This window comes from Humulus lupulus, chromosome 2 (assembly GCF_963169125.1).
Source record: "Humulus lupulus chromosome 2, drHumLupu1.1, whole genome shotgun sequence".
Taxonomy (NCBI): Eukaryota; Viridiplantae; Streptophyta; class Magnoliopsida; order Rosales; family Cannabaceae; genus Humulus; species Humulus lupulus.
This window is the reverse complement of record NC_084794.1, coordinates 230,921,065-230,935,833: the sequence shown is the minus strand read 5'-3', so window position 1 is coordinate 230,935,833 and position 14,769 is coordinate 230,921,065.

Here is a 14,769-nt window from a genome sequence, read left to right as displayed (position 1 = left end):
TCTAGGAACTCTCACCGAATGGCCAATATTCAAGGCTGCTATCCGGGAATAACTTATTAGATCACTTGCTCGGGTTCTAACCGTTCACTGATTAAGTAAGCATGAGGGCCCTTAGGTCCCATTTATTTTGGCGCCCATAGGTTTAACCAGCAATCCTTACCTCTTGGCCACTCGTCGCGGTAATGAACCGGACATAATAAAATCAAGCAGTGTGACGGGGATCAGCCATTCACTAGACTAACGTCTATAAGCAACTTTCTACGACAGTGTATATATGTGCATGTGTCCCTATACTAACATACAATATAATAGTCGTTTCATGTTGCAGCCACACAATATAAGTTGACTTACTTGGAGTCCTTAACACTCAGCAGGTTTTCACCCTCCAACGTTCAGGCCAGTTACGCTTAGCAAATACTGTAGTTATCCATACAATATACTCTGATTAATTATGGCACTCATAATTCATTATTATTATTTTGGGCAGTTTGGTCATTTTAAAAATCATTAGTAAGGATTAAAGATCCTTATTTGGGGATTAAACTCATTAAGGAAATTCATACAAAAATATTTGAGACTAAACCCTAAGTCTCGGGGAGACCTACCCTATGGTCTCGATGCCTAGGCTCGGGCATCACAATAGTATTTTCTCACAATACACTAAAAATCTTTTTCTTTAAAAGTTCCGCTATTAACCTGTACTTTCAATAGTCGGTAAAATATATAAAAGATTTTAGCCAGTATTATATCTCGAAAATACTAATTAAATTCCTTAATTATTTTTAAAGAAAATAAAATCTAAATTTTCCTTTTATTTTTCTTAAGGTTTTAATCTCTAAAAACTGTTTTAAGAAAATTGCCTAATTTATCTTAATTAGGAAAACCGCTAAAAATTTCCCATCCTGACTAGTTAATTTTCCGAAGTCAATTAATCAAGTTTACTTACTAGAAAAAATAATTCACTTTATTATTTTCTCAAAATGTAGGGTTTTAAACCTTCTTTTAATTTATTAACTTATTCATAAATAAATTCTTTTATTTTTAGAAAGAATAAAAATTCTTTAATAAAAATAATTCCCACTAAACTCAAAGTGGTATTTTAGGTCAAAATATGTTTTCAAGACATGCCAAGTTTTATCTTGCAATAAGCAAAATTTTACTTTTTACCTTAAGTTCCAAAATCTCATTTTTGCACTAAGTGTGAAAACCCTATTTTTCACATTTTTAACTACATACTTTGTTAGTTCATAACTTGAAATTTACTTACACAATTGTTACAAAAATTTCCCAATTCCATTTTGGTATACCTTTTAGGTATTTGAAAAATCTTAGGTCAAAAGGAGCATTTTTTATTGGTGAAATTATTTTCCAACAATGAGGTAAAAATGACCATACTTTCAAGTCCTTATTTTTCCAAACTTCGAAACTTAATAACTTTCAAACCGTTCAGTATTTTCTTACCAAATTTTACAGTGGAATACTAGGTTATGCCAATAATAGGTCCACCAAATTTTAGAAAATATTGGGTTCATTTTCCCTATACAGTGGCTGTCCAAACATGGTCCCAAAATTAAGAATACGAAAAAAAACAGATTTTTACCTAAACTTTGAAATTGCATAACTCACTCATTTTTAAATATTTTTGAGTGTTTCAAAAGTTAAACTTTATGTACGCAATCTCAACAACATCTCAGTACAATTAAATTTAACAAAATCAATATACAGTGGATGCTTGACCCCTTGGAAATCACAGCTCAAAACATGTATTTTGTTTTAACGTTTCTAACAAAACCCTTGGGGGTTTTGGTCCCTATTTTCAAAAATCAACACACAAGAATCATAAAAATTATAAAACAACTACCATAACCTTATTACATCACCAATAAGAAACTTTAAGCATTAAATATACAAAATAATGCTTAAAAATAAAAATCATACAATAATAATCATAATAAGTAAACTTTTTACCTCTTTGTTGTTCTTGCTTAAGGTTTGGATCTTCCTATTAGTTTTGGCTTCTTCAAAACCCTTTCAAAACCTTAACCAACTTCCCCCAACTATATAGATAATTAGCTAATGAATAATCTATGGTTAAAACTCTACAAAAGTCTAGTTTATGGAAACTTTACCTTAGGGAAAACCCTTCCTAGACCAAGGCTTAAATGCTTCCAAGCCTCCTTAGTGTTCTTGAGGTTGAAGATGGAGAGAAAACTTGAGAGAGTTTTCAAAAAAGATGATAGTCAAAGAGAGAGAGAGAGAGAGTGTTCGGTTTTAGGGGGAGAGGGGGGGGGGGGGGGGGGTTAGATGAGTTTATACAACTCTAAAATTATCCTAAAAACACTAAGTGTTTTACTACCCACTTGTCTTAACCCTTATCTTTAAATTGGGATTAAACTAAAAAGAAATTGGTCCACCCTAATAAACCATATCACATGCCCGGCCACCCATTTGTTTTATTTGTAATCATATATATTTTTTTATATATAAAGTTAAATAAATAATTCCTAAGAAGAAAAATCCAATTTGACCCCCTATAACCTTTTTCACTCTTATTAAGTTTTAAACACAAAACTTAACACATAATAATTAAATTAAATGTCTCTCACATTTAATTTAATTAATCACACAATAAAATTTAACCTAAGGTCCATTCATGGAATAAAATTCCCCATTTTGGTAAAATTAAGCATTTAACATAAAATGCCCTAAAATTTCAATTTTCCATTAGGTTTATTATTTTTTACCAAAATTTAATGTTTATGAATATATTTTATGCCCAAAATATATTTGCTATAGTTTTTCATTTTATTTTCTGAGATTTTTACCCGATCAGGGTTTTTGTGTTGGTCCAAGACCGAAAATCTTATCTTGACTTTAAATCACAAAATTCATATTTTGGCTAGGAATAACTCGTAGAACAATTTCCAAACAAATATAATATTATTTAAAATAATATTCTTAACTCGGGGAAAAATTCTCGACCCGAGTCGTTTAAAGGTAACGGAAAACATAGGACATTACATCTTGCATCTGACAGGTGGCCTCTTTCTGTTTAGCTATCCTGACCTCTTGATCCAGGACTTGTTGTCTCAGACAGGCCACTTCTGGGTCCTCCTATTTGGGGTTCATGTCTTCAGGACCAACATCTTCGGCGTCGTGATCCAGATATTCCCCCTCATTCTCTTGTCTTCATCGTAGTAACCCTCGTCGCAGTCAACCCCGTCCTCAATGTTCTGGGACTCGTCAGGCAGGGGCTCTTGATAGGGTGTTCCCTCAGGTTAGTCCTGAGGGAATGGTTGATTGGGGAATGGTTCTTCATTTCCTTGTTGTTGTTGGTGAGCAGGATCGAATACGGTGTGCCTAGTGTTCACCATTGTTGTAGACGTTAAAGATCTTTTCAAGCTTTCTTCAGCTCTCAATGAAAGCACCAAAATGTTTGTCGAGTTTTTTGAAACCTAGAATTATGAGAGATAAGAGAACTAAAAAGAAAGGATTTAATGATAGACACACAAGGTTTTTACGTAGTTGGGGCGTTAATGAGCCTTAGTCCACGAGTCTATTGTATTAGAGCTTAGAAAGCTTTAACAAGGGAGTTTTTTGCAAGTTTGGGCAGAATAATTGCTTACAATAAAAAATTCTCGATCCCTTCTACAACACACAACTGGTCCTATTTATAGGTAGTTGGGTGCAATGGGCTTGAGCCAGACTAATCCGAGCCCAATAGGAATGTAATTATGGTTGGCTCGCTTATGAAGGCTTAATATAAAGGATTTTGCAAAATAATATACATTAATCAGGGCCCATTGGGTAGACTTGGGCATAACCAAGCTTTACTGCTGATAGAAATACGTAGCCTCAGATTGGTCCACGTGGGCTTCTAAGAAGATCCTGAGGACAAGATCTATCAGGGTAGTGGCAGTACTGTTTCCGAATAACGGCGTACATTTCGTATGTAACCTCTTCTGCAGGTTAGTTGAGTAAACCAAACTCCGTGTTTCTTGGGAATGTGTCAGCGTCAGTGAAGTTCAATCTTTCCCTATCCAGAAGCCTGGTCCGGGTTCATTTACTAATGTCCCAGTCCATTCACCGGGACCATAGTTCGTTTACCAGAGCTCGGGCTCATTCTTGACAAGGGTGTATTCTCAGACTGTTGAGCCTGCCACCCTTTCTTGCATCCCAGACGATGCCATTAGATTGAGACCGAGAAGATGAATTGGGTCCGCATCTTGCTCCTGATTCCCTCGTTATGGCGGCGCCCATCGAAAAATGTTGGGCTTACTGACGATTGGGCCAATAGGACTTTCTTCTTCCCCATCCATTGAGCTTAGGCTGGGCCTTTAATGTCTTTGAGAGAGCCCACGGATCCATTGTGTCATGCTGCATGTCCGGGGGGGAAAACAGGGATAACACTTACGTTATACGATAGTTATCCAACTCAACTTGGGTTATGTTATTTCATGATTTATGTTATATTTATCTTTATTGTTATTGTTTCGAACTCTTGGTTAAGGTTATGGGGCTGTATCCTACACAACTCTTCTTGTTAGGCTTTGGCTCATGTGTACTCTTTGCTGTAGGTAAAGGCAAAGATGTGGTTACTACGCAATAAGTTGGAGAGCTTTGGCGGAGGGCATACATGTCAAGGGTTTAACGACCATAAGGGATCGGGCCTACTAATTGGGAAATTTATTAAGTATTTTTAGAATGATGTTTTAGTTTTATTGTTTTGATTTAAAGTTTGTTTATTTTACTTTATTTATGATAATTACGAAATTCCGGAGTTTAATTCTTTTACATGTTTGGAATGTATTCACAATGGATTTTCTATAAATAAAAGAGTATTTTTATTTCAAAATCAATTATGGTAATAGTCAATTAACGCTTCAAGAAATTGGGGTGTTACAACATCAAGTGATCATATACAACATGTTTCTTTATGCATATGAAGTTCTTTGGGACTTCTCTACTCATAGTTTAATTTATGAACAAACAATATAATTAATAATTCTCAATCTAGAAGATGAAATTAAGTGTTTGTTCTTCAATATTTTATAAAATAATCAGAAGCTCTTCATGAGCCTTTTACAACATATAATTTACGAATACATATTGCATGGACATTCTTACTTGTATTTTCAAATAATTATTCACCTGCATGTCTTTAATCAATACAAAGATATTTGTCATATAATGCACACGACTTTAAATTTATATCTCTTAAGACATGTTAAATTCTTATAGAATTTTTAAGATAAGGCTTATTTCATATTCTCATATTACTAGGAGCTCCAAATAAATAATTTTTTTTGCAACGTTTATGTGACACATATAATTTCTTATAAAACATATATATGCCAGGCTATCATCAAATCTTGATTATATTTTCTCATAACAATATGTATATGCCTTTATTTTAATCAATATTTTGTCTACACAAATTTTGTACAATAATTCATTTGTGTACAAATATACAAACTTCTCATTAAAATTATCTTTTCTGGTACAAACAGTTATTTGTACCCTACAAGTTTTTCTTTACTTTAGGCGAGTAAATTTTATACTACATGGACTGCATCATATGATTTTGGCAAAAATTAGATACACGTTGATAATTCTCGACGAGTTTAATATCATGATCATTGCTATTTCATATTAGTTTATTGCATATGTAAACATTTAGTATTGTCAACAATAATTCATAATACGATAATTTCCTCCCATTTTGACATAACTCATAGAACAATTTTTTTCATCATACTTGTCAAACATGTATAATATTTGTAGGTACCTATATAACCACTTCAAGGGCAACATTTATAATCAAATTCCTTAAGTCTATAACTACTTTAAGGAGTCTCTTCTGGAGCACTATTTTTATTTAATGTTCAAATAAATTATCAAGACTTTATAATAGTAATGTATCTTTATGAGTACATCTTGCTTACAACATCTTCAGGATGGGACAAATGAACATTTGTTTTCATAATTCTACTTTCTTCACTTATGCTTCAAGTATTATTAGACTCATTCTAACTCAATTTAAATAATATTCATTTGCAGTTGGCATACATATATATATATATGATTTTATCATTTTGAGCTTTTAGTTCTTATTTTGTGCAATGTTCATTTTTTAGAATATTCATTGATCCAATTGCATTTCTCTCCCATTGATCAAGAGAATATTTTTAAAAAGTAATACAACCTGTAGGGATTTTAATATATTACAATATGGATTTCAATATATTACAATAAATAACTATTTCCTCAAACTCATATATATATTATTGGGTCATTGAACTTTACGTTCGATAAATCACAATTATGAATTTTTTTTTTCAAGAATGAGTCATATATATGTATAATTGATAATATGCAAGCTTATAATTCCTATAAGTTCATGATCATACGATCTTATTACATCGATAAAAAATTATGCAATATAAATTTAATAATTGTTCACGATTGTAAAGAGAACATAATCAAAATAATATAATTTTTTGTCTCATACAAATTAGACAAATAAATAACTATATAGCAAAATAATATATATAGGCGATATAATTTATGAAAAAAATTTAATTTCAACTTATAAATAATTATGAAAAGTTTGATAAATGAATGCACTGACATTGGACTTTTATAAATTATATGTAGTAAGCAATTTAACAGTAAAAATGTACAAGTTAAAATCTTTATAGAAAATAAAATATTTGAAAACTAGTTGAAATATACAAAATTTTCTTTTTAAAATTACACGATATTCAAATTTATTTTCACTTTCCATGTGAAAAATATATATACATATTTTCTTGAGCACCATATAAGAATTAATAATGAAAAGAATATTCTAGTTCTTCATTAAAATTTAGGGAAATTATTTACATTTTATTGCATATGATTGATCATGTCAAAATAATTCAATTAATGAACTTCAAGTTCACTATACTTTGTATTTCACTAAAAAAATTTAGCATATACATAACCGCTATACGTTTCATTTTTTTTATACAAGAGAATGAAACAATTTCAATGTCCTTCAAAACATATATTAACATCGACTCTTCACAAATCAGAAGTCTCCATTCGATTTTTGTAATATACTATGTTTAGCAACATTATATTTTACAATTTTCTCTATCCAATGGTGTGCTTGCTTAAAAGCACAATTGTTTTTCAAATATAAACAACTTCATCATTCAAGTTAATACACAATGACAATAATCATATTTGTTGTAGCCAAATAGATATAATCATAATATGAATATGTCACTCATTTTTTTCTCAAATATTTTCCAACATGTGGTCAAATATATTAATGAAATAAATCATTCCTCATTCTTATGACTTAATATATTATATATATACATATATTTGGGATTTTTTGTGGTGAAAGTACCTAAATTATTGTGTTTGTAGCACTTAAGTACCCATATTATATTTTTGGCCGTGAAAGTACCTTCCGTCAATGTTTTTGTGCAGTTTAGTGCAACTGTCTATTTTGTCGTTAAGTCTGCCTATATGGTGTGAAATTTTCTTATAGCGTGGGTACTTTCACCGCAAACATCTCTTAAATTGGATACTTTCTATAATGCCCAGGAAATCCCTAATGCGGTTTAATGGCAGGATTAGTAGGCTGGGAGGGCCATAACTAATTAATTATGTCATTAAATGATAATATGCATGTTTATGTGAATTATATTATAATATGATGTTATATGCATGCATGTGGGTCCACATTTGATTATTAGGGTGCTTTGGTAATTTGGCCCGTTGATGGCATATTTGTATATTTGGGTGCATATGGTGATTTTTGAATGAGATCCCATTATTATGGAGATATATTTGAGCTATTTAGCATGAGACGGTCTTATATTATAAAATAGCAGTTTTCTCATTACAGTGTCTTTTATTGGGATATTGAGATATGAGAAAGTTATATGATGATAAATTGGGAGTTATTGAGATCAGGAGGAAATTCTGGAAGTCTTGACAATAATGTCCCCGGGGGTGTTTTCGGGACCCCGAGCACTAGGTTTTATTTGAGGTTACTTAAGTTTGAAGTAGCTTGTCAAATAGAACCATACGTTAGAAAACATCTCGTTCTCTTCCCGTTAGTTCGTTTTGCCGTTTGAAGCATTTTTGAAGAAATCTCGAGTTCTAGGAGTCGGAATCAAGCGAGGATCGAGGCATAGTGATCCTAGGAAAGATTAGAAGCTTCTTGACCGAAGGATTTGACAAGAAACAACCCAATCAAAGGTAATCTAAGTTTTAAGTTTTGAGTTTTTAGCGTTTATAAGCTTTGAATTGGATTTTGTGAACTGTTGAGTTTTTGGTTCGTTTGAGCCTCGGCATTTTATGGTTTTGGATCATTGGGAAGCTTGGGAAATTTGATTTTTTGATTTGGGAGTGATTAGGTATGTTTTTGGAGGGTTTGGGATGAAGAAAAATGAGTTTGGGGATGGTTCTGGGTTGAGGGCCGCGACCCTGTTCTTGGGTGCCGCGGCCCTAGCTCGAAGAAGCAGGTGGAGCGATTTTGCCTTGCTGGGCACCGCAGCCCTAGGCGTAGGGCGCCGCGGACCTTGCTCCTTGAGTGGCTGGGGGCCGCGGCCCAAGGTTCTAGGGTCGCAACCCTTGGGCAGGTTTGAGCCCGTTTGATTGTTTTGGCCCCGGGAACTTGGTTTTAGGCCTCGGGATTGTTCCTACTACCCGGATTAGTGGGGATTGATGTCCCGGTGGCTAGATCTTGGTTGAGGAACCTTTGTTAATCATTTTATTGATGGTGTCCCATATTTGGTTATGACTAGGTGACCGCTAAAGGACTAAAAGTCAGATCGTTCTCAAGGGTCGTTCTTTTATTCATTCTCACTCGAATCAGAGGTAAGAAAACTACACCCTGTGTATATGACATGCATGATTATTGTTGAGGCATGTTGATTGATAAATGTGGACATGGATTTCATATTAAATGCTAGATAATGTTGTTTTCTTGTGTAAAGCAATGACTAGTCAGGGACGGCACTGGTCGGGTATTACTAACCTAAGAGTCAGAAACGACATAAGCGTCTTGAACGCAGGGCCGAATGAAGATTAGTCTAATCGATATCAGCGTTGAATGACTCTAAGGCATTAATTCTGGACCGACCCTAAGGTCGATGAATCCTACTAGCGCTTGACTAGTCTAGGACTAGTTACTTAGAGCCAGGGCCTAAGGCCTAGGTGACTACTTGTCACATAGCTAGGGAACAGAGTTCCATGGTTATGACTCTATGGTCATGAGGTAGGTTATGTTGGTGACTATTCATCATGCACTTAACCTGTTTAAGCTAGTGAAAGGTTCACTTATCTGTTAAGCCTTGATGACCCTATCGTCACATGGTTAAAGGGAGTTGTACCCACCTCACTGACTTCTCTAATTGTCACTCCTTTATTTTGGACTAATAGTCCTGAATGATTATTATGATAATTGTTGATATTATATCATGCTATATTGTACTTTCTTGCTGGGCCTTGGCTCATGGGTGCTATGTGGTGCAGGTAAAGGGAAAGAAAAGCCCACCCAGCCTTGAGTGGAGAGCTTAGGTGGTGATGTGTACATACGCGGCTGCTTGACCACCACGGCCAACGAGTTCTCAAAGGAACTAGGGGGGTTACCCTATTTTTGCCGCTTAGGTCGGCGGGTTTGTAAATTTGGAACAGTAATGACCATTTTGAGTTGTAAATAACTTGTAAAAGTTTTTGATGGGCCCATGAACAGTTTTATGTACTTAATAAAATATATCCTTTCCTTTTTATTGGTTTTTCACCTAGCTTGTTAATAACACTTAGAAGCACGCTTTTAACCAAAGGACTCGGGTAGCGAGTCAAATTTCTGGTTCACCGTTCACCGTAACTGTTCTGGGGTAATCAGGGCGTTACAACTTGGTATCAGAGTGTGCCAAGGTTAGGGTTCCTGTAGACGTGCTGGGCATGTACACATATCACTGAAGTCTAGCTCGACTCATGGTTTGGTAACTATTTATGTAGTTATATGTATAATTGTTTAAATATAGTATACATGCTTTACCTGTATGCATGAGACATCATGTTAAACCTGTGCCCTGAAATAATATATCCTCAGCAAATGTGTGCTAATTAGGACTGAGATTGCTGGATCATACTTATTAGTATTGTTGTTTGTGAATTATTATGTGATACATGCTAAGTGCTAAATGCTATAAACATGTATCTGCTTGTATAGTTGTATGACTGTGGAATGTGATAATTGTCTACTTGTTCTTGGACCGTAAGGCGGCAAGAGGTTTAGTTATTACTACCTGACTGGCCGTATTGATCGTTGTTTCAGCAAGGTATAACAGATAAGAATGAATTCAGGGCAGATAGATACATCAGCTGGCCAAAGTGATCAAGGCCAGAATAATAATAGTCAAGGCCAGAAAAATGACCAGTCACAGATTTCACAGCCAGCTTCTATAAACTGGTAGCAGATAGTTAGTGATCTGTAGGCAACAATGTTGAGACAGGGGGAAGAGTTTTGTCTCCTGAGACAACAACAAGCGCCTGCAGTGGCCAGTGTATCAGAGGCACCTCCTTTGTCGATGCCAACAGCTGGGCATCTGCCTGAGGTTGGAAACAAATGGGAGCCTCTTTATGAAAGGTTTAGGAAGCAGCAACCTCCAATTTTTTAGGGTAGTGCAGATCCTGCCAAGGCAGAACAATGGATGAGTATGATTACCACTATCCTTGATTTCATGAGGGTATCTGGTAATGAGAGGGTGGCCTGTGCCACTTATATGTTTCAGGAGGATGCCCGAATTTGGTGGGAGGTTATTACCCAGACCAAGAATGTTAATGCCCTGAGTTGGGAAGAGTTTCAGACTCTGTTCAACGAGAAATATTATAATGATGCTATTAGGGCGACAAAGGCCAAGGAGTTCATCAAGCTACTTCAGGGGAATTTTTCAGTCACTGAATATGCCTTAAAGTTTGATTGTTTGGCGAAATTTTCCATGGAGTTGGTGCCCACTGATGTGACCAGAAGAGAGAGATTTATGTAGGGGCTACAGCCCAGATTAGCCCATGATGTATGTATTACCACTGTGGCTGGGGTTACTACCTATGCACAGGTGGTTGAGAAGGCACTCACAGCTGAGAGTGCAGAGAATAAGATCTGGTGAGACAGTGCAGCCAGGAAGGATTTTAGGAGGACAGGTCCTCCATTTGTGGGTTCTGGTAGGGGTGTAGGCCCCCATGAGCAGAAGAGGAAGGTTCCTGACACCTTCCCAGTTCCAGGTCGCGATAAGTGGCCCCGTGGTATTTCACTGGGTCATCTAGGTTGTAATGAAGCCTGGAAGTCTTATCATGAGTGCCCTAGATGCAAGACGCATCATTTGGGAGAGTGTAGGGCAAGGGCTTGCTTCTCATGTGGAGCAGTGGGTCATCTTAAAAAGGATTGCCCTAAGGTCAGAAAAGAAGAACCCAGGAAAGCAGATAGCTCAACCCCAGCTCGAGTGTTCGCATTGACACAAGCAGAAGCTGAGGCTTCTCCCTCAGTTGTTACAGGTCAGCTTCTTAGTGCTGGAACCCCTTATAATGTTTTGATTGATTCTGGTGCTACACATTCTTTTGTTGCTAGGAGTATTATTGATAGACTGTGTAGACCCTGTGATTTTTATGCTGTGGGGTTTGGAACTTTGTTACCCACTGGAGAGTTAGTGGTATCCAGGAGATGGGTCAGATCTTTCCCAGTGACAGTGGATGGCAGAGAGTTATCAGTGGATTTGATAGAGTTGGTTATGACTAACTTCGATATGATTTTGGGTATGGATTGGTTGGCAAAGTATGGGGAAACTATTGATTGCAGAAGGAAGATTGTCACCTTTGAGCGTGAAGGTGGGGATCCTTTTGTGTTTGTTGGTACTATGCATGGACCTCGCATACCTATGATTTATGTATTAAGGGCTAGGGATTTATTACAAGGAGGTTGAATTGGATTTTTAGCCAGTGTGGTTGATACCACTCAGGTCGTGCCAGTGAGACCAGAAGAGACCAGACTTGTTTGTGAATTCCTGGATGTGTTTCCAAAAGATTTTCCAAGGTTGCCACCACAAAGAGAAATTAAGTTCATGATAGAACTGGCACCAAGGATGGAGCCAATGTCTAGAGCACTTTACAGAATGGCCTCAGCTGAGTTGAAAGAGTTAAAGGTACAATTGCAAGAACTGTTAGATTTAGGTTTTATCAGACCTAGTTTCTCACCTTGGGGTGCTCCAGTTCTATTTGTGAAAAAGAAGGATGGTTCTCTGAGAATGTGTATTGATTACAGAGAACTGAATAAGCTGACAATTAAGAACAAGTGTCCTTTGCCAAGGATAGATGATCTGTTTGATCAGTTGCAAGGTAAGAGGGTATTCTCAAAGATCGACCTTTGTTCTGGTTATCATCAGTTGAGGGTCAAGGAAGGATACATACCAAAGACTGCTTTTCATACCAGGTATGGGCATTATGAGTTCTTAGTCATGTCTTTTGGATTGACTAATGCCCCTGCTGCTTTTATGGAGCTGATAAACAGAGTGTTCAAGGATTATCTGGACCAGTATGTGATCGTCTTCATCGATGATATTCTGGTATATTCTCAGTCTGAGTCAGAGCATGAGCAACATCTAAGGTTGGTTCTACAGAGACTGAGGGAACACAGACTGTTTGCAAAGTTCAAGAAATGTGAGTTTTGGTTATCTCAAGTATCTTTTTTTGGGCACATTGTCAGTAAGGAGGGGATTAAAGTAGATCCAACGAAGATTGAAGCGGTCAAATATTGGCCAAGGCCAAAGAATGCTTTTGATGTTAGAAGTTTCCTTGGATTGGCAGGTTATTATAGGTGTTTCATGGAAGGGTTCTCAAAGATAGCTACTGCATTAACTGAGCTGACGCGCAAAATTCATAAATTTGTGTGGTCAGATAAATGTGAGAACAACTTCCAGGAACTGAAGCAAAGATTGATTATACCTCTGATTCTGAGTCTTCCGACAGATCAGGAAAAGTTTGTGATTTATTGCAATGCTTCTCATCAGGGTTTGAGCTGTGTTCTGATGGAATCAGAGAAGGTAATTGCTTATGCTTCTCGTCAGTTGAAGGAGTATGAAAAGAGATATCCCACTCATGATCTTGAGTTGGCGGCTGTGGTCTTTGCGTTAAAGATGTGGAGGCATTATCTTTATGGAGAGAAGTGTGAGATCTATACAGACCATAAGAGCCTAAAGTCCTTCTTCACCCAGAAAGACTTGAATATGAGACAAAGGCGTTGGCTGGAGTTGGTGAAGGATTATGATTGTGAGATTTTGTATCATCTAGGAAAGGCGAACGTGGTAGCTGATGCTCTAAGTCGGAAGGGTCCAGGATAGATTTATGGTATGAGGCTGATAGCCAGAGAGTTAGCAGATGATATGACCAGAGCTGGTATAGAGTTGCTGGTGGGCCAGTTGGCTAATATTACGCTACAGTCTACACTGTTGGAGAGAATCAAGAAGGGTCAGTTGAGTGATCCACAGCTGATCAAGATCAGAGAGGATGTTTTGGCTGGAGCATCCAGAGATTATGCAGTGTCTGAGTTAGGCTTGTTGAGATACAAGGGGCAGATATGTGTTCCATTAGACACTGCTTTGAGGCGGGAGATTCTGGATGAATCTCATACTACACCTTACTCTTTGCATCCAGGCACCACAAAGATGTATCAGGATGTGAGATTGTTGTATTGGTGGCCAGGGATGAAGAGGGATGTAGTAGAGTATGTGGCTAAGTGCTTGACATGTCAACAGGTCAAGGTTGAGCATCAGAGGCCGGCAGGGTTATTGCAGCCTCTAGATATCCCAGAGTGGAAGTGGGAGGACATCACGATGGATTTCATGGTGGGTTTACCCAGGATTGTTGGTCAACATGATTCTATTTGGGTGATAGTGAATCGTTACACCAAGTCAGGTCACTTTCTGCCAGTGAGGACTACTTATACAGTTTATCAGTATGCAGATCTCTATGTGAGAGAGATCGTGCGCCTCCATGGAGCACCGAGGTCGATCGTATCAGATCGGGACCCCACTTTTACTTCCAAGTTCTGGGGGAGTTTACAGAAGGCCATGGGGATACAATTGAAGTTCAGTACTGCTTATCAACCTCAGACAGATGGGCAATCTGAGGGGACTATCCAGATATTCGAAGACATGCTGCGAGCATGTGTACTAGACTTTGGTTGATCTTTTAGTAAGTATCTACCTTTGATAGAGTTCTCCTACAACAACAATTATCAGTCTACCATTGGAGTTGCACCTTATGGTAGGAAGTGAAGATCTCCCATTCATTGGGATGACACATGTGAAAGGAGATACTTCGGTCCTGAGGCGGTTCAGAGGACCAGTGAGGCCATTGAGAAGATTAGAGCTTAGATGCTGGCTTATCAAAGTAGACAGAAGAGCTATATAGATCCCAAGCCTAGGAACGTGGAATTCCAAGTGGGAGATTATGTCTTCCTTAGAGTCTCATCATGGAAAGGGGTGAGAAGGTTTGGGAAGAAGGGCAAGTTGAGCCCTAGATTTGTAGGTCCATTCGAGATCCTTGAGAGGATTGGTCAGGTGGCTTATAGGTTGGCCTTGCCACCAGCATTGTCAGCCATGCATAATGTATTTCATGTTTCATCTCTTCGGAGGTATGTATCTGATGTGAATCATATTTTGATCTATGAAGATCTGGAGCTTGAGGCAGATCTCTCCTTTGAGAACC